We start from the raw sequence: 18,997 nt of genomic DNA, 5'->3' as shown, positions 1-18,997 counted from the left end.
TTATACGGTCCGGGTTCTAGCGCTGTTCATGCTATCGGGTTCTCCCGGACTACCGCGCAGATTCCCACATGTGCTTGCTATTACTCCATACCATTCGCAAAATGTAATAACTTTCTGAGTCGAGCGTGTGTTTGTACGCGCCGAACCCCCCGCCCCTTCTCTTCCTCCCGTCCCTTCACTTCACTTTTTCCAGAACTGCAAAGAATTTCTTCGGTCTGGTTTTAATGTTCCCCCGGTGACTGGACAAATTACTGCCTCGCAGAGCATTTCGGTGCAGCCTGAGCTCTCACTCCGGCCCCCCTAAAGCGTGGCCCGCCGGTGCCCGCGTAGCCCACCTCGTCCGCCCGCTCGTACGGTACACCCGGCTCCCGAGGTGTACCGTACGCTCTGGCAGCGGCGCAGAGATACAATCTTAATCTGCCATTTCCTCTTTGGCGGTATTAAATTGTCCACGTAATAATTCACAGCTGCGGCGGGACGGAATATAGCGGCGCAGCTGCAATTTTTGTGTTTTTACGAAGGTAACCTTCTTTCTTTCTTTCTTTTCGGCTCGCTCTCGCTCCCTCTCTCCGCCCCGCCGCCTCCTTCTTCCCACCGCCATATGGGACACGCTGCCAATCCGAGCCGCGCGTTTTGAACATCACATGTGGCGGCGGCGGCGGGTTGTTTTTTGCCGTTTGATAGGTTGACGTTACGAAGTGACACGCAGCAACGCTCGCGCTATACGGCAAGGAGGGGGATTAGGGCCTCATTACGGTTTCATTCCGCGCTGCGAAACGCCGCGTCCCAGCGGTGGGCGATACCTGTCCGATACGCCGCGCATCACCCGCTACCGCAGCCGCACACGCAAACATACGTCCATTGGGGAGCAGGGTCGCGAAAGAGTCTGACCTCCGTCTGACCTCTCAAGCCACGCTCTCCACGTCCGCCAGAAAAGGCGTACGGCCTTTAACGACGCCGGGAAAGGAGAAGTTCGGCGGCTGATTGAAGATCGAAGAGATGGACACGGCGCGCGGTTATTAAGATCCCGTTTTTTTGGGGCTGGCGTCGGGCCTTGCCGCCACCGCGTGCCAAGCGAGACTCTTTAAAAAAAAAAACGGGGCTCCCTCGCGCGACGCCGGCTCCGCGCCCAGGGCACCGACGTGTGATGGATTACCGCTATCAATGCGGAGTTGGGTTTATCTCAGATTGGCACCACATTTCCCTCCACGCAGGATTGCAGGATGGGGCTTTTGAGGGCGGTGGGGTGGGCGGGAGAAAGGCGAGGGGGGGGGGGTCTTAGTCGCCGAAAATGCCTTTTATTCAAAACAACTGTTTGTCTGTAATTAACATATGAAAGGAAACGTACAGTCTGGCAAATCCCCGCACTTGTTTTTAATTGTTTTCCGGCGCACAGAAAAAGGACTGTCTCCATCTCCGAAAATGATTATTACGAAGACATATCGGAATGGCGATCCGGGGGGCGGGGTTATGGACCGGTACAGAGGGGTCGATGAGGAGTGGACAGAGGGAGATTTGAAAGCCTGTTCCGGGACGGTTGTTGGACGGGGCCCATTGTTTGCGCATGGCTCAGGACGGAGGGCTGGAAATCGACGCGAATCGAGCCGAGCGAGGGGATGACAGGAGGTAAATGGAGACCGGAGCGAGCGGAGCACGGAGGACCAGACCTCACCTCGAAGAAAAAGAAAAAAAAAGACGCCGAGCGAATGGAGTTTCTGGGGGCGTAAGGTTGGGTGGTACCTGGCCATGTCCACTTCTGTCACTAATGCAAAGATTGATGGCCGCTTCCGCTGGCCAAGGCAACATCAACACCAGCCAGGAGGGGCTTGGACAACAGCTGAGGTGGAGCATGGGGGGATTCGCTGCTGGGAGATGGACGCAGCCCTGTCAGAGTAAAATCAGATGGGTCTGATCGGACGCCTTTCCTGATTGCTGCAGGATCAGCATTAGGCTTTTGCGGCCTTTCTAATGCATGTCAATGAACCCGTGAGCACCCACTCTCCCGTGGACTCTATGCACATTTGGCATTGTGGACTGCTCTTCTTCTACTAACGTCGTTTTGAAGGCACCGACGTCCTGGTCCAGCCGACCCACAGTGTTCTAAACGCATGCAAGTTTAAGATCACTGCAGGGGTCTAAAGATTCAGGCTATTGCAATAGCAAGTGGGAAAACGAATTACGTGCGAAATGATGATTATTCGGGCAGAAAATTTGTTAAAACCATGTTTTAATGTCGTTGGGTGCACTTCTTACTTCTTGCGCTGCACATTTCTAGGAAAACATGGAAAAATCCCACAGGATTGTTGTGTCTTCGTGTGGCTGATTCTGCGAAAAAGGGCTTCTCTTCTCGCTGGACATTCAGGAACCGTGACTGGGATTGTTTGGCCCACAAGCGCCGCTTTAAACCCTGCTCCACCGTTTCCTTTTCATTGTTCGTGGTTATGGATTGGTTACGCTACGATTAATATACGTTTTATGTGTGATGTTGCAGTGTGTTGGTTTTGTTCAACTTGATTCACTAGCAAGTGATTCCGTGCGGTGAATTCATCATGAATCGACGCGAGTGTGCAACAAATATGTGTAATGACAGGTGAACAGGGCGTCACCATATTGCGGCCTTTAAAAGCTACCAGACTAAATTAAACATGATGCTAGTTTTGACATATCGATTATATGGATAAAATATGCCGACGAAAGGTTATGGATTGATGGTAACTCTGTAACATGGGTGCAGTGGGATTGCAGCTTTCAGGTCAGCGCATGGCGCGGCGTTGTTACCGCACTGCTGAGGGCGTGTTGTGCGTTCATACCACCGTGTCTGCAGCTGCTCCAGTGTTGTGTGTGTGTGTGTGTGTGTTTTGGGTTCTTTTTTTTTTTATTTCCCTTTCTGGAAAAGCGCACACATGGTGTCCCGAGTTCCCCGCAGCTGCACAACAGGGGCCGGTGGAATCCGAAACCCGAAATCTTCGCTTTACTACCTCTCCCGTCTCCCCCTCGCAGTCCGTCCTCCCGCCCTCCATCCCTTTCCCGCCGTTTTTAGCGGGGGCCGCGGGGGCTGATGCTCGGCGTATGCTCTCAGCCAGGGCTTTGTTTTACGAGTCGGACCGGCACTGTGGCGAGGGGAGCATAACTCATCCATTGCATCACGCGTCCATATTTTATTAATGGAGACGCGTTTCTCGTACGTCTCCCTCTCTCCTTCCTTCGTCCTGCGGTCTGCGTTTCTCACCGTAATCGGCACGTTTGCAGCAACTTCGCAGCGTTCGTTGCGTGTGATGCGAGCTCCCGCATGTTACTCCTGCACTTTGGCGGCTCGGCGCACATATCTGCAGTGCTGGTCACCATGGAAACAGCAGCAGGCCCCACTAGCCGCGCTCCCGCCTTCCCCCCCAACCACCTTCACCACCCGAATACCGCCAGGTTGTCAGATCCATTTAATATGTTAATACTATTATTATTATTATTATTTCTTATTATTAGACATACTGTTGAAACGATAGAAAAACAGGAAAGATTGCCCTGTATGTTGTTGGCAGTTATTGTTATTATGTAATTTGGGTTCGTACCACCCCGAATCTTGCATGGCGGTGACCTGAGCACTGCTTCATGGGAAAGGGCGGGGTTCCCTGACCTCAGGACAGTGGCTTGTTTTCGGGAGCGAAGGCGTTGCGCTGGGGAAATCCTGATCCAGGGTCAGTGCTCCAGGGCGTTCCTCTTCGCCCAGGAGCGGAGGTGTGGGACTGCCCGCCGGGCCGATGGAGGCTTGTTGATGCCCCCCGGCCCGGGACGGAGGAAGCCAGATAGAGGCTCCAGCCTCGGCGTCAGGACAGCGGGGGTCACAGGCATCGCCGGCCTTCCGACTTTAATTACCTGAACAGCAAAACATCCCGGCCGGAGAGTGTGTGAACGGGGGATATCTGGCCCGTCCAGTCCCCGCCACAGCGACATCCTGCCCGTCCCGGTTCCTGACAGCGGGCTATCTCCTCCGGGCCCGCGGTTCCTTCCATTCTCCGGCCTATTGTGTGCCGCAGGGCTGGACCAGGAATGGCTGGTTCCTGTTGAGGTCGCTCTCTTGCCTCACGCACCCCCAACACTGACAGATTTTCTCCTGTTTTCAGTATTTTCCGTCAGGGGGACTTCTGAAAAAAATTTTTTCATCTTCTTGGTTCATACAATGTTTTTTTTTCCCCAGAAGGTAAAAATGTGGAACATTATTGAAGCGGGGTTGAAGACAGGGCTTATTGACGGACACTCGGGCCATTATCCCTACGACAGGCGAGGGACACGGAAGTGCCTTCGACTGGCACAGTGACGTCGTGCTAGTGCCACCTAGTGAGAAGATGAAAAGGGATGAAGCGTTCATTTTCTCTCTCTCTCATTTAATTCTGTTTTTTTTTGCTTCATAATAGATTTTTTTATTTCCTGTCCCTGTTTTCCCCCTCGGTTTTAAAGAGAATCGGGGCTCCGCCGTCACCTGCCGGCCGCGAGTCGACAGCAGCATGACGACGGGGACTTGGCTGCTGCTCAGACGAGAGAGCTGATTTATGAGTGATTAGATAAAGGGCTCCCATAAATCGCTTAAATCAAAAGAAAAATGAGCGGGTCAAGTCGCAACATTACAGCATTAATAAATTTGACAATGACACTGATAAAGCGTCACCTTGGGGTGGGGGAGGATCTGGCACATAGGGCGCGGAGCGGGAAACGCCCATCCTGCAGACTGAGGAGTCGTTTGTTGGCCTCATTAGCATTTATCGTTGTGAGAGGACAGACTGAGGAGGCAAATAGCAGACCAGACGAGGGACAGCAGAGTGACCAGATGGCCTGAGACACACACACACACACACACACACAGTCGTAGCGTGACACATGCATAGAGTAGCCTGATTCATGCAGGCACACACACACACCACTGCCAAAAAGAACAATATTTTTATTAGAATTACATTTGATAGACTATGCACCATATTATTAAAAAATGTCGTGCAGACTTACCTAGATATGACAATCGAGACTGTTATTATAATACTTATGTGGAAGGTGACGGCTCTAATGATCACCTATACCAACTCTGGACATGTGCATTCATGGAATTTGCTTTAATATCATGCAATTGTATTTCATTACTGTTGAAATAATATTTAATAATATTACTATAATATTTGAATTGCTTGTGACAATTGCAAAAAACAACTTACTTAGACCCAAACACAGACAGCTGACTGTACAGTACTGGCTCTATCTCACACACACACACACACACACACACACACACACACATCTGGCCAGTGGAGCTGAGACCAACACAATCTGACCGTCTGGGATCAGACAGCAGATGTTTAGTCCATCATGAGGCAGAGACAGAAAGCTGTCTCCTGTTCAGGCCCGCAATTATATTTAACTGGGAGGTGAAGCAGCACCAGCATCGCATATTAATGCCGCTTAATTATCACATGTGAAGAATACTGCTTTTTTCCATGCATCACACATGGCATCTCAGATGATCAGGATACAGCCTATGATCAATATCACCCCTGATTCATGGAGGGAAATAAGCTAAATTGCTGTGCGGCCGTGGAGACGGTGAGGAGCCGCCTGTCAGGCCGCCGGAGCGTCGCCTCCCCACCCACTCTGTCACGGCCCAGGACCCTCGCCCGGCCGCGCGGCTGGTCGGAAAACACTAATGGCTTCCAGCTGCGTGGAAAATCGGGCCCTTTGGGCTCGGCGGCGGAGGGGAAGCGGCACAGGGAGCTGAAAGAAGGGGAGGTGGGGGAGAGGAAGGCTCGGCTAATTCCTCCTCCTCTTCCTTTTGTTCTGCGCTGATGGAGGCCACAAAACATGAAGCCACCTTGCTCCGGGGTCAAAAGGGCAGGAGAGGGAGGAACCTGGAACAAGGACCCTCCCACCTGGCCACACTGCTATGGGCGGCAGCAAAGTGACATTTACTGGGGTTAATCAAAGAAAATCGAATTGTTGTGTCGGTTTGAATTGAAACGAATCTCTTAAAGTGCATGTAAACTAACCTAGTCCTGCATGTGTACCTTCTATTGGACCCAAAATGGAGGCCCGTAGGTCCCTCGTGAGTTTTGATGCCACAACCACGAGAAATATTGCGCATCTTTTTCGAATCTCCGGTTCACTGTTGGACATGGTGCCAACATGGCGACAGCAAAATTCTCTCGTTTTTGGCTGTGATGTAAAATGATAGAAAAACACAATATGCACATGATCGTAGATATTTCAACTGGCTTTTTTGTAATACTTTTCCTCCCATGTTTCTATATGGGGACAAGAACAGAAGGGGGGGTAGTGGCCTTGTGGGTGACACACTCGCCTATGAACCAAAAGACCTCTAAGTCACAGAACCCCACTTACTACCATTGTGTCCCTGAGCAAGACACTTAACCGTGAGTGTCTCCAAGGGGGGGACCGTCCCTGTAACTACTGATTGTAAGTTTCTCTGGATAAGGTCATCTGGCAAATGCCGTAAAAATGTAGAAGTCCGTTAAAGTGTCTGGGAAACGTAATGAGCAAAACTAAACTCAGCCGTTACCCCCTGGTTTGGGTGCATGGCAGGTTGAGTGTGTGCGCGTGCTCTTGAATAAATATGCATGCGCTGTTGTGGTGCGCAGATGCGTGTCACACACATCGCCCACGGTCTCGGCAGGACGTGCAGGCGTTGCTCTGCGTTCAGTTCAACACCGTGCGTCACGAGCCGTTCCAGAAGAAACGTCTCAGGTAATTGCACTTGACCTGGTCTCCAACAAATGTCATTATTTTCATAGTATTTGATATTTTATATCAGAAGTACATTAAATTGATGCGGTTCCTGACGAGGCGTCTGTTTAAGGCCCTCATCTTTTTTTTTTTTGATTAAATGTAATACTCAATTCCAGACACACACTTGCTGCTCTTTCAAGTTGTTACTATGGTTACAGAGTCGACTTTACCACCTTACAGCTGACGAGCGGTGATTAAACGTGGCCGGCGGTACCTGCACGTTCTACAGTTTTAACGAACATGCCGGCCAATCACAATCAAGTATTCAGCCAGTACATTGTGTGGACTAATTACATTAATAGACACGTCAGTACAGGGCTCGGTCCGAATTGCATTGCGTTATGGGTGATCCGTCTCCGTATCTGGTCTGCTGGTATGAGTGGTGACACCATTTGTCTTTCAGCCACATGCTGTTCCACCAACCCAGAGAGAGAGAGAGAGAGAGAGAGAGAGATGGGGAAGGGGAGGGAGGTGGAGAGACGGAGGCCATTAAAAGCAAAGGGAAGAGTAAAAAAAATAAATAAATGAAATATATATAAAAAAAAACGCTCCCCTCCCCTCCTCCCCCCTTCCCCTCCGTCTCCAGCGCTCTCTCCTCAGACGGAGCTCATCTGCCGTTTAGGGCTGCGGGGAGAAATGCCGTCAAGCTGACAGGAGCTGAAAGCCCAGACATATGCTAATCACATGCAGCGATGGCAGCCTAGGAGGAGCGAGGGAGGGAGGGAGGGAGGTGTAGGAGGAGGGAGAGTGCCACTCCAGAGACCTAAATCACTGCAGCTGAGGTAGATGAATGCTTTTGTTAGGACTCTCCAAATTGATTTTTTTTTTTTTTTTTTGCTGCTGGTGGCGGCTGTGTGTGTTGGGGGGGGGCCGAGGAGCCCTCCGCCCTTGTGTGTTTAATGCAGGGCTATGCTGTTTCCTGGCGGAATGCCGTTTGCGGGCACCTTACCGTCACGTTGTTTGGAGCTCGTCTCTGTGTTTAATAATGCCGCACAGAGGCATCGACTTTTTCCCTTCCAACAATTATCATTTTCCGTTGCTGTCAGGCACCAAACCAAAAAATTCCATCTTTTCATCCGAATAAATGAGCCGGGAAGGTAAAGTGGAGTCGAGTAGATTTTTTTTTTACTTTTCTCTATCCCATTGTGTGCATTGTTGCTATTCCTTTTCTGTCCATAATTATCAGATCGATTGTAATGAAATCTTAAACTGCTGTAAAGACACTGGACTGTTGCGTTTTTAGTGCCGCGTACGGCAGCTAGCACATTCTCAATTTGACAGAATATCATGGGATAACATCTTAACCTTTTGATTGTTTCAAAGCCATTCTTGTGACCGATATTTGCCGTTATTAACAATCAAATATTATTGATCACCCACTCCGCAGGGTCTAGTGCCTGGAAGTGGAACTATGCCCTGTATTTACGCTACTGCTGAGGTCCAGCACCAGAAATGTGTGTTGAGTTTAGATAAACTAAACCAGATGGGGTCAGAGGTCGTGCTGAGCAGCCACCCGTCACGCGCCTTCATAAACAGTTGTTGTTCCAGCACCGCTGTTAATGCTCCGCCCCTTCTCTCTTTTCATCCCATCCCACGTTTTATTAACATCCCTTCATCTTTCCTCGTTTCCTTTCCACACCTTTCATCTTTTTTCATCACCTCATCCTCCCTGCTCCTGCTGCGCATCTCCAATCATGAATATTCATGACAGTATATGTCTGTGCATGGTAGGGGGCATGTTTATGCAAGGGGGCGGGGCTTGTGTTTGTGTGCATACGAGTGTGTTACGGTAGAATCCTGCGACAAATCTGTCCCCCAACCTCTCTCCACCACTGGCATCTGCCTCAGGGTGTGGGCACATGGGGACTCTCTCCTCTACACACATCGAGAGAGAGAGAGAGGACGATGGAGAGTGTTGGGGATTTTCGTTCCTCTTTTGTAGCTGCGTGCGTGCGGGTGTGATGCCAGAAGATTTCCTTCTTGTAGCAGTGAACAGAATTGTAAAAAACAAAGTACACATGGCACACATCCAACACACACTGTAGACTCACACACACACATACACACTGCGCTGTATAGAAGTATCAATGCGGCTCGCGGCATCGTTGAATGAATGAATGAAGGTGTGAATGGGGGGGTGATGAAAGGCTGGAGCGGGAAGGAGGGGAAATAAAGGGGGGCGCTCGAGTGGCTAAGTGAGCATCTAACGGGGAGAGGAAGCGAACGTTGCGCGCGAGAAGAAAGCGAGATGTGGGGGTGGGTGGAGATGGAGGGGGAGAGGTGCAGCTGGCAGGCTGGCGGTGTTGAGTGGTGCAGAAGGCTGAGGGGAGCTGCTCGGCCTCCTCCCCGCACAGATGGTGTTGTGAGACGGCGTCGCTGGCAGGCCCGGCCCTGGTGCTCTCCCCCGAGTTGCGGGCACTGTAGCCGTGCCAGCCTGTCCTGGTGACCATCTCGCTCGTGCTCTCTCTCCTGCTCCTTCTGTCGTTCGCTATCATTCGTTTTCCGTCCGTTCGGCTTCTATCCCCTGAATGTTCCACTGTGGAGATGTGGATCAGGGCTGAGATGAACAGAAGAAAGAAGAACGTGTCCGATGTGGACTGAGGAGGAACAGCTCTTTATGTATGTATCACTTAAAAAATGTATTTAATTTCAAATCATAACAAGAAAACATGATAAATAATATAAAAAGCATAAATGTCACAAAAAGTATAAAAGTAGCAGCATTTACTTTATAACGTTTGCTTGCATTAATGCTGCAATTATGTTATGATCTTTTCAAATTCATTCAGTTGACCTGTGTAATGCAATCTGAAATGGTAGCTTTTGGAGACCACAAGGGGGCGATATAAAATCCATAGGCCTTGTATGCTACATTACTTTGATCACTCAACAATGTTTTTGCAGCTCCATCCAGTAGTGCTTCCTTGTATGACTATGAATAAATTTGCAGATTAGATCATTAATGTGTAACGTAATTTTTTAACATTGCGCATTCCATGTTGTGGGCTACATGCACGTTGTACAACGTTTCTGGACAGCGCGCTCTATGCAAATACAAGCCACCGAGGAGTGGGAAAAGTCGGAAAACAAACACTCTCCCGGCTTCCCAGCCTGCTGTGTGGGAACATTTTGGACTCAGTGTTCCATAATGCAATGAGGGCAAGAAGAGCATAAAGAAACAGAGAACGCGTCGCCGGAAACTCTTTTTGCATGATGGCTCGTTTACGTCGCCGTCTCCCGGCCGTGTACTCCATAAAAGTGATTCATCTATGTCCACCTCTTCTGTTGCATGTTGTGTCTCTCTCTATATATATATATATGTATATCATTTTGGTGATTTTTTTCACCTACTGACGTTTTTCTGAATGTACATCATTAAGTTCCATTAGAGAATCGTATTGAGTTCTGTCCACTGGATTTTGTTTGTTTGTTTGTTTGTTTGATTGTTTGTTTTGGGGGGGGGGGGTTCGTTGCAGAATCGTTGCCATGGAAATGTGCATTGCTCAGGTCTCAAGTTCTGGTTCTGCAGGGTGGAGCTGTGAGGTGTCAGACCAAATGTTTTTTTTGTCTGTGTGTGTGTTTATGTGTAAAGTGCAGGAGCTGATGCAGTTGTGTTTTTTTGAGCGTTTGCGTGTGTATGTGTGTTTTGAATAGTGCATGGTGAGACGCGAGCATATGTATAAGAATGCAGATGTGGGTGTGTGTGTGTGTACTGGTGCATGTTGTTTATGCATTAATGTGTGTGTGTGTGTGTGTGTACGGTGCAGCAGCGCAGGAAGCAGCTGTTGGGTGGTGTGTGTGCCAGGCCAGAGACACTTGAGCAGAACTGACACTGGGCTATTTCGGACACCCATCTGCACTCGAGCTACCGCTCCTCCAGGCCCCGGCGACGGCCAATCTGTTCACTGGCTGGCGCCGCTCCAGAGACAGTGGCGTCCATCTGTGGCAGGGACCGCAGCTCCCAGAGCTGAGCGAGCTGCTGCTCTTGCTGCTAGAGTTGTCCTAGCATCACTGGCATGCAATGCAGTCATCGATCTATATAGCTATACATCTATCTGCCTATTGATCGATCTAGCTCTCTGTCTGAAATACAGTTGTGCAATCTTGTCCCCTGCAGAGCAGAGTACTACAGTGAAACGTAGTACAGCGCACAGATTGTGCAGTGTAGCACTGTGTAGTACAGCGATGGGTAGTTGTCAGTGCAGTGTGGCATAATACTGTTTAAGTCCAGACAGTGCAGTGGTTCCCATTGCAGTTCAGCAATAGCCAGGTAGTAATACAGTTCCAATGTAGTTCTAGAGACTTCCACAGTATAGTGTGTTGTTGTAGTGTACTTACTGTGTAATAGAGTGGCAATACAATGATGGGTACATTTAGGGTGGTGTAGTATAAAACAGCTCAATATACACTACCTGTCAAAAGACCCTACTTATTTATGGGTCTTGCATTTTTTACACTATAGAACAGATCACAGGACAATGAACTAACAAGAGCAGGGAGCTTTTGCTGTGATGCCAGCATTTTACTCTCTTCGTCATCTCTCCACCACCTTAAGATGGACAACAGTGACAGTTTTCATTATGCTGATCACTTTCTTATCATTCACTCATGTTAATGAGCATGTCATCAAGCGGTTTTTGATGACAATAGTGAACAAAGCAGCCATGAAGGTAAAAAGAGAAACAGATTCATCAAGCATACTTCCCCTTCTCCTGATACAACGAATACTAAATACGTTTCTTGCATTGGATTCTTCAGAACGGCTCCATCTTAGTCACCATATCCGCCACAGAGTAGACAAAACATACAGTACAGACAACGTAGCAGTGAACACTGTAGTTTGGTAGCATCCATATAGTAATATAGTCCTGTTGTTTAGAATAGTCCAACTTATTTTAGTCTTTCTAAAGTGTTGGAGTAATATGTTATTATGCATAAATAGTAAATGGAAGTCTAGCATATAAATATATGCAGTACAGTGTAGTATACTTGTTTTAAATCATAAATCACATTCACATTTACTCTCATTTATTAGCTCATGTGTTATTTTTTTAGAGTCGGAGGAATGGACATTTTTTCTTTGAAAGACAGAAGGTCACAAGGTTGCACAGCCCCCAAGTTGCCATTCACCTTGAGGTTCACCAGGGGTCAGCTTCTCCAAGTGGAGGCATCTCCAGGCGCATTTAATGGTCGGGCGAGAATGAAAACGACTGCGCCGACCCGAGTTTAAGCATGAAAGACGGCGTCTCCGGAGCACGTTTGGTCATTAAGGAGCGGGGCCCTGATGCATGGGCACCCCTCGCCCGGAGCTACGCCCCACCCGCACGGTCCGTGCCCTCTCCGCCCGAAGCCATTAGCAGACCACGGCCACGCGAACAACCCCCTCGGAGTGGAAGTGCCCCGACGCCGGGTCACACTCGCGCACCTAAACACGCACTCGCGCCAGCGTTTACGTGCCCTCCTGCTCACCAGATGTGCCGGGTTCTTTTTTCCTTCCCGTTTTAAAGGCCTCGCAGAGCGGGAGGGCGGGTGAGCGAGCGTGTGTTTGGGAACAGCGGGGAGGAGGTTGTTTTCAGAGTCTGGTTCTACTTACCAAATCTCCGTTCTGGACCACATTTCATAAATTGTCTACATATTTTTCTGAGCACAGGACTTAACTCGGCGTAATTTTTAACACATGGCCGCTGCTATCATGTGATATGGTTTTTTTTTTTTGGGGGGGGGGGTTTCGGTCCCAGCAGAAACAGCCTTCCCCCCCTTTCCATTTCTATCACCCGCTCTCCGTCCTTCCCCTCGTCTGGTTCCCTTTATCGCAAAGCTCTGTTTTCAGTTAGCGAGGCCAATATATTATTAGCTCACTTTTTGGATGTGGTAAAATAGCATTTCCTTGATGTAAAACACGAGTCTCTTTATTATCTGTCGAAGATTGATTTGGCATTTATTGCTGCGGACTTGACTCCTCTTAACATCCGAGCTCACGCGGCGCGATTGTTGCCGGGGAAATAATGCGGTCGATAAGCGGCCTGCAATTTGCAAGTTGTGCGCGAGAAGCGGGGCGTAATTGCGGCCTGTGGAGCGCGCCGAGAGGACGGGCGCTGGAGAGCCGCTGCCGGCTTCCGAACGCGGCCGGCGGAACAAAGGATCGACGCCGACGATTGATGCGTAATTCCACTCCGCACCTGCTGAGCGACAGACCTTCGCCGCGTATCTAGTCTGCGGCGCGAAAAATCGATCTGTCGAGTGCTACGAGAAGAACAGAGATCCGTGTAAAGCAGTGCTTGTGTTGTGTGTACTAGGATGCATTGTACGTTGCCTTAGTGTACTGTATTATGATGTACTTTAGTGGAGTTTAGTGTAACCCTGCAATGTGATCATGTTCTGTATAGTCTGTAGTACAGCATATTGCTATTGATAGAGTGCTATATTGTTTTACAGTGTTGTACAGCACAGTGAGGCCTTGTAATGTACAGTAGTGCACTATAATATATCGTAGTATTTTAACACCCTAGACCAAGTGGCGGTGCTCAGTGCAGTCTGGTACGTTGCTGCATATGTACTACAGAACTGAAGTAAAAAAAAAAAATTAAAAAGTGTAATAGACTGCCCCGGTTTTGGATTTGTGCTACGGTTCTAGAGTGTATTGCATGTACTACGTCCCAACACTTCACTGTACAGTTTATTAATGTAGTTTTGTTTAATGCAGCGTAGACCAGTACATTTTAGTACAGTACAGGGTGAGCCATATTTCAACAGATTGATACACCTTAATAAAATGGGAATGGTTGGTGATATTAACGTCCTGTTTGTGGCACATTAGTATATGTGAGGGGGCAAACTTTACAACATGGGTGGTGACCATAGTGGCCATTTTGAAGTCGCCATCTTGGATCCAACTTTAGTTTTTTCAATAGGAAGAGGGTCATGTGACACATCAAATTTATTGGTAATTTCACAAGAAAAACAATGCTTGGTTTTAACGTAACTTTATTCTTTCATGAGTTATTTACAAGTTTCTGACCACATAAAATGTGTTCAATGTCACCAACCATTCCCATTTTATTAAGGTGTAGCCATATAAATGGCCCACCCTGTACAATGGGGTTGTGTACTTTAGTATAGTTGCTGTGTACTGTAGTGCAGTACCCTACTGTCCTATAGTGCATTGGTGGACAGTTTATTAGGAGTTTATTTACAATACGTAGTCTTGAGTGGTATACTTTTGTATTTGAAATGTAATCCAAGTACCTGTCAGCTTTGCGTGCTTCAGCCTTCCTGGCCCGCTGCTTATGGTCGTGAACACAGACGGCAGTTTAAAGCTGATGCGAGACTGCAGAACTTCAGCACCACGCGCCTATACGGAAGCGGCGTCACAAATACGGAGGCACTTGATGGCGCCTCCACAGATCCGGTCGGAAAAGCGTGTGATCGGACCCTACGCGGGCAATAAAAATTGGAGACGGACTCGAAGCCATGTGTCTGGGCGTGCAGGCGCGGCTCCCCGTCTCCCCACCATCCTCGCTTGGCAGCTGGCCCTGCCAGAAAGCAGAGTGAGTCACTGACTTGAGCATTGGATGCGCATCAGAATAGTATCTGAAAGCACTAATCTCACTACAAAAGTGGCTTCTATCGACAACATGCTCTAAATTCTGCCTCTCCAGATGAGATGTGGGAAAATAATTATTATAAGACTTTTACATTTGCTTCCTGTTCGAGCACAGAAACCCAGAATTGGGGAGTTTCCTCTCTACGGAATGTTGGTGGAACTTGGTGTCGGTAACATCTTCCTTTTTCATGTCATTTCTCTAGTTTTCTACTCTGCCAGGGAAGGCGAAACGCCAGAAGATATCCTCCTCGTTTTTTTTTTTTGTCAGATGCGTAACTCTGACTCTGAATCACTTTTTTATTGTTCCTCAACACTCGTTTTTTCTATTCTGTGCTTCATGGCAGCAGAGCCTTATTTCAACAGATGGTTAAAACAGACGTTACTATAAATCCATTGCGGGGAGGGGAGGGGAGGGGAGAAGGGAGGAAAAAAAAAAAAAAAAAGACTTCCACCCTTAAATGCTGCATCTGTTTTATTGGTCAGTATTTTTTTTTTTTTTCTTAATCTCTCGCTCGCTCCCTCTCAAACAGAGGACCTCGTTTTGAAACTCGTCAGCAGATGGTTCTGTCTTCCATATCCGAGTCAGAAAAGTGCGTGTGTGTTTTTCTCCGCATCTAGCGCCGCAAGCAGATTTTGCGGCGAGGAAATGACACCTGTTCGCGCACACGCGCCGCGTTTCCTGCGATCAACTTTCCTGACTGACGGCGTCATTAGATGGCTGCGTCGCATTGGCGACGCGGCCTTGTAAACAAGGAGAGGAACCCCTGTCAGCGGCGCGGCGGAGCTGAGCTGCTTGGAATATTGAGGCGCGCAGGTTGCCGTTCGGCGGTAAACCCTCGAGTGAGCGCGGGGCCGACGCCAGCCCTCCCCCCGGCCTGCGCATCATTTGGTGGGATGGAATGGAACGCTGGCGCACCACCTGGCGCCGGCGAAGCAGAGCCTGCGAAGGAGTAGCGCCTGGGGACCGGCCTGGAAACAAACCAAGGGTTTCGTCGAAGAACGCGAGAGAACGAGAGCGGTCCAAAGGGATGCGTCCTGCTGATGGGAAATTGAAATGAATACGTGCGTACGAGGGGTAATTGGGGGGGTTGGTGGGCAGATTCGGCAGGGGCTGGAGAGTCTGATGATCGGCCTCCGCCTGGCATGATTGATTGCATGATGCCGATTCACCGACATCAGCGGAATTCCAATTAATAGCAAACGTTTACGTGGATTCTGATATGGATTCAGGTCAGATGGTTCTGATCAAGTCGATTGAAATGTCATCTGGTGGTGGTAGCGGCCTAGTGGGTAACACACTCGCCTGTGAACCAGAAGACCCAGGTTCAAATCCCACTTACTACCATTGTGTCCCTGAGCAGGACACTGAACCCTGAGTTGCTACAGGTCCCCTGTAACTACTGATCGTAAGTCGCTCTGGATAAGGGCGTCTGATAAATGGCGTAAATGCAAATGTAAAATCTAAATCGATTTGGAGTGTCTAAGCCGGTTGATCAGAATATAGTCGTATAAAAGCGTCTGCAGAATAAAGTAAAGTAAAGTTAAGTCCATCTGTCTCCTCATCCAGAGCCCAGTTTCTGCCAATCTGACCGTGGCGCGGGTCATCATGAGTTCGCCCTCTCTCTCGCTCCTCATTCGTCGGCTCCCTGTGGCCTCCCCGCATCACGCCGCATCTCAACGGAGCAACGGGTGACCCCCGTGTCGAGGGCTGGAAGGGGGTCAAGGAAATGCGCCTCTATAAATCATGCGTTGGCTTTTTTCTGCACAAGATGTTTGTGGGGAAAAACGACTTCAACTACTCGGGTCTCTTGGAAGGAAATCGAAACTCGTTGGGGTTTAGGAAAAAAACAGCCGGGCCTAATTTGAGAAGCGCATGGCCACGACCAAAATAAATCTCCCCGCAACGTTTTGGCAACATGAGACGCAGCGAGGAGTCGGCTTTGGCCTCCGGGGCTCGGATGCTTTTGCCGTCCCCTTTCTTTAAGTGCGTGTCAGGCCTGCCTTCTACCCAAAATGCCTTTCTCTGCGGTGGCAGTTGCCTGTTCGTCCCCTATGATTATCATCAGAGCCGCGGCGGCGATGGCATCTCTGGTCCTGAGTGATGTAACTGACGTGTAACTGTACAGGAGCGTGGGATTAGAGCGGGCGCGCGGCACGGCGGCTGTCTTGGGTTTCGCCGTTTCATGTTGGGAAGGGAGGGAGGCCGGCGGCGCGAAACGAGAACGGCGGCAACACTTGTGGCGTTATGTAAAGGGAACGGATCCGGCAAATTCCAGGATGATGAAACTAACAGGGCTTGTTGCGCGCCGGTTGATGCGGGGAGTGGCCCACTTTTCCGTTTCTCGAGGATCCATGCCAGTCCCATTGTTCTTGCGGAAATGAGTGTGTCTTCGGTGTGAAGGAGCAAGGCGGAGACGGGACCTTTGGACAGCGCCGTCTCTTTGGTGACAGTCTAGACCTGAGTCTGGAGAAGATCAAGCCTTTGGAAGCTATAAGCCAAAGCCCAGAATCTTGCGGCAGATACTGCGAAACGCAAGCGTGTTTAGACTAGATGGAGTGTGAGGGACTTCAAACGCCACTGTGTGTTTTCTCAAAGTCACTGACGATCGACCTTGACGTAAAGGGGGGTGCTGGGGAGTCTGACAAAGACAACACAGAAGCACTGTGGCATTCTTACGTAATCAAAAGCGTCCTGGTTCGAGTCCTAGTGGGGTCGCTATAGCCCTGCTTTTCTTATTGAACTAAATGTTTTGGAATGTTTTCAAATATTCACACATTCGGTCTTGATTTGCCGCACAAACTCTTCATCTGAGTCAGCGCTGTGGGTCTCCCAGAACGCAATAGCTAGTCTGAGGGGTGTTTCACCAGGATCTTTCCATGAAACATGGTCACCATGATCCTATTCCTTTGATTCTCTTGATATTGCCTTCAAAAAGGAGAGATATGATTTGGAATCAAAGCCGCTCGAGTGGTTTCATTTCAGGTAAAATAAAAGGCAAAAGGGAAATGTATTTATCCCCCACCTACTGAACTGTTCGCCCCAATTTTCATGTGTAAACACACTCCTGGGGTTAAGGGGAACATGATCCGCGGGGGCAACCTTTCAATCAGCCAATAATAGAGGCTCCTCACATGGCTCTATACAGTCATCCCAAAAACCTGCACCCACGCCAGCCCTCCATGGATCAGGTTCCTCACACCTGGTCTAAGGCCTCTGCGGTCTGATGTGTCGAGATTTGCAAGGACTATTAGTGTCTATCATTATGTTCTTTTTTTTTTCCACTGAATAATGAATTTTGCCAATGGATTATTAATAAGCCACTTTGGAGAACAGAAGTTGCGTGTTAGTATGGATGGACACTGGACACTTATGTTGCTTTTTTTTTTCCCTGAATACTAATGACACTGGAGCTTTCTGGCTTCCAGCCTTTTGTAAAAACACCGTTGACAAATGACAATTATTTTCCTAACTTGAGCGCGTAATGCGTACGGAAAAAGGCTTTCGATTGACGAGTCGTCAAGCCACCATACGCCACGGCTTCTCTGTTCTCCGGAGGCCCTTGCTATTGTGGAGTCTTCGGAATTTGTGCCGATTGCCTGTTCGACGGCCTTTGTTAAAAGCGAAGAGCATTATAATCATTTCGATGGTGACACAGCCTCCGCACTCCGCAAGTTTTCAGAGCCTCCAATTCCCGGGCTTTGTGCGTCGAAGGGAAAATTAGGCAACGCCGCCTGCTGCCACAATGGATCCTAAGTGCATTCTTAAAACATTATGAAATATTATCCATGGCTATTAGGCTGTGTTACGGTGTATGGGCTCTGGCAGTACTATTGAACAGTGGGACTGGTAACACTTTATTTAAAGTGTGTATTTATATCAATTTATTATTCATTGCCAATTTTCAGGAGTCATTAAACATTACTCATCCTTTCAAGTGAAATAATTCATAAAGAATGCATTACAGCTCATTATATATGCACTGGCTTTGCATTATGGATGTAGGCTTTAAGCGAAGTGTTTTCAAGGGTTGATGCTCTCAAGCAAACGCGTCGCTGGGATGTAAGGAGTTTGGCTCTTTGATGCATGCGTTTTGGTTTTGTTACTAGTTCTGTTGGTTATTGATGAGAAAAATAAACCGCAGGACAGAAATGAACCCATGTGTGTAAGTGAGTGATGACAGATTTTATTGTCACCTGAATTTGTGAGGCTGGACACTTGTCTGGTCCCAGTTCCACGTTCTCAGTCACAGGCATTGATCCCCAATTTCAGCACCTCCCCGCGCTCCATCCCGGATCTTCAGATCGCAATTTCGGCCCAGTGTGATACGTTCGGCATTCCATCAGGATTAGGATGTTGCCAGTGTTTGGTCATTTAGTTAAAAATGTATACTGTGATCAGACTCTCATGATGTCCATAATTATTATTAAATGTATTATATAGACATAAATCAGCATAATTGATCATCTGATTGTTATATTTTGTTATAATGACCATACCAGGAACATTTGTATGTATTGTCCACCTCTCGATGTTGCTGTTAAGTCTGCCAAAGTTTGTTGGTGCATAAATGTGCACCAACGTGTGTGTACATGTGTGTGTTATCAGAGCTAAAG

At 48.5% G+C, this 18,997-nt stretch overlaps 1 protein-coding gene across 10 annotated transcripts in view; it reads left to right on the top strand.

Moving 5' to 3' along the window:
• The window catches only part of runx1t1 (RUNX1 partner transcriptional co-repressor 1), a 108,251-nt gene that overhangs the window by 73,488 nt on the left and 15,766 nt on the right, over window positions 1-18,997 (top strand). Inside the window, exons 1-2 of one of the 10 annotated variants that reach the window (XM_028963166.1) lie at window positions 9,094-9,399; window positions 10,257-10,323. The exons of 7 other annotated variants lie outside the window; for them this stretch is intronic. The gene's annotated coding sequence lies outside the window, so the exon portion shown is untranslated. Of the gene's footprint in view, window positions 1-9,093; window positions 9,400-10,256; window positions 10,324-15,149; window positions 15,446-18,997 lie in introns of those variants that run through there. 2 more of the 10 variants (XM_028963165.1, XM_028963167.1) reach the window with 2 other exon arrangements.

Source organism: Denticeps clupeoides, chromosome 20 (genome assembly GCF_900700375.1).
Source record: "Denticeps clupeoides chromosome 20, fDenClu1.1, whole genome shotgun sequence".
Lineage (NCBI taxonomy): Eukaryota > Metazoa > Chordata > Actinopteri > Clupeiformes > Denticipitidae > Denticeps > Denticeps clupeoides.
Note: the sequence above shows the minus strand (reverse complement) of the source record. Positions and strands in the feature narration are given on the sequence as shown.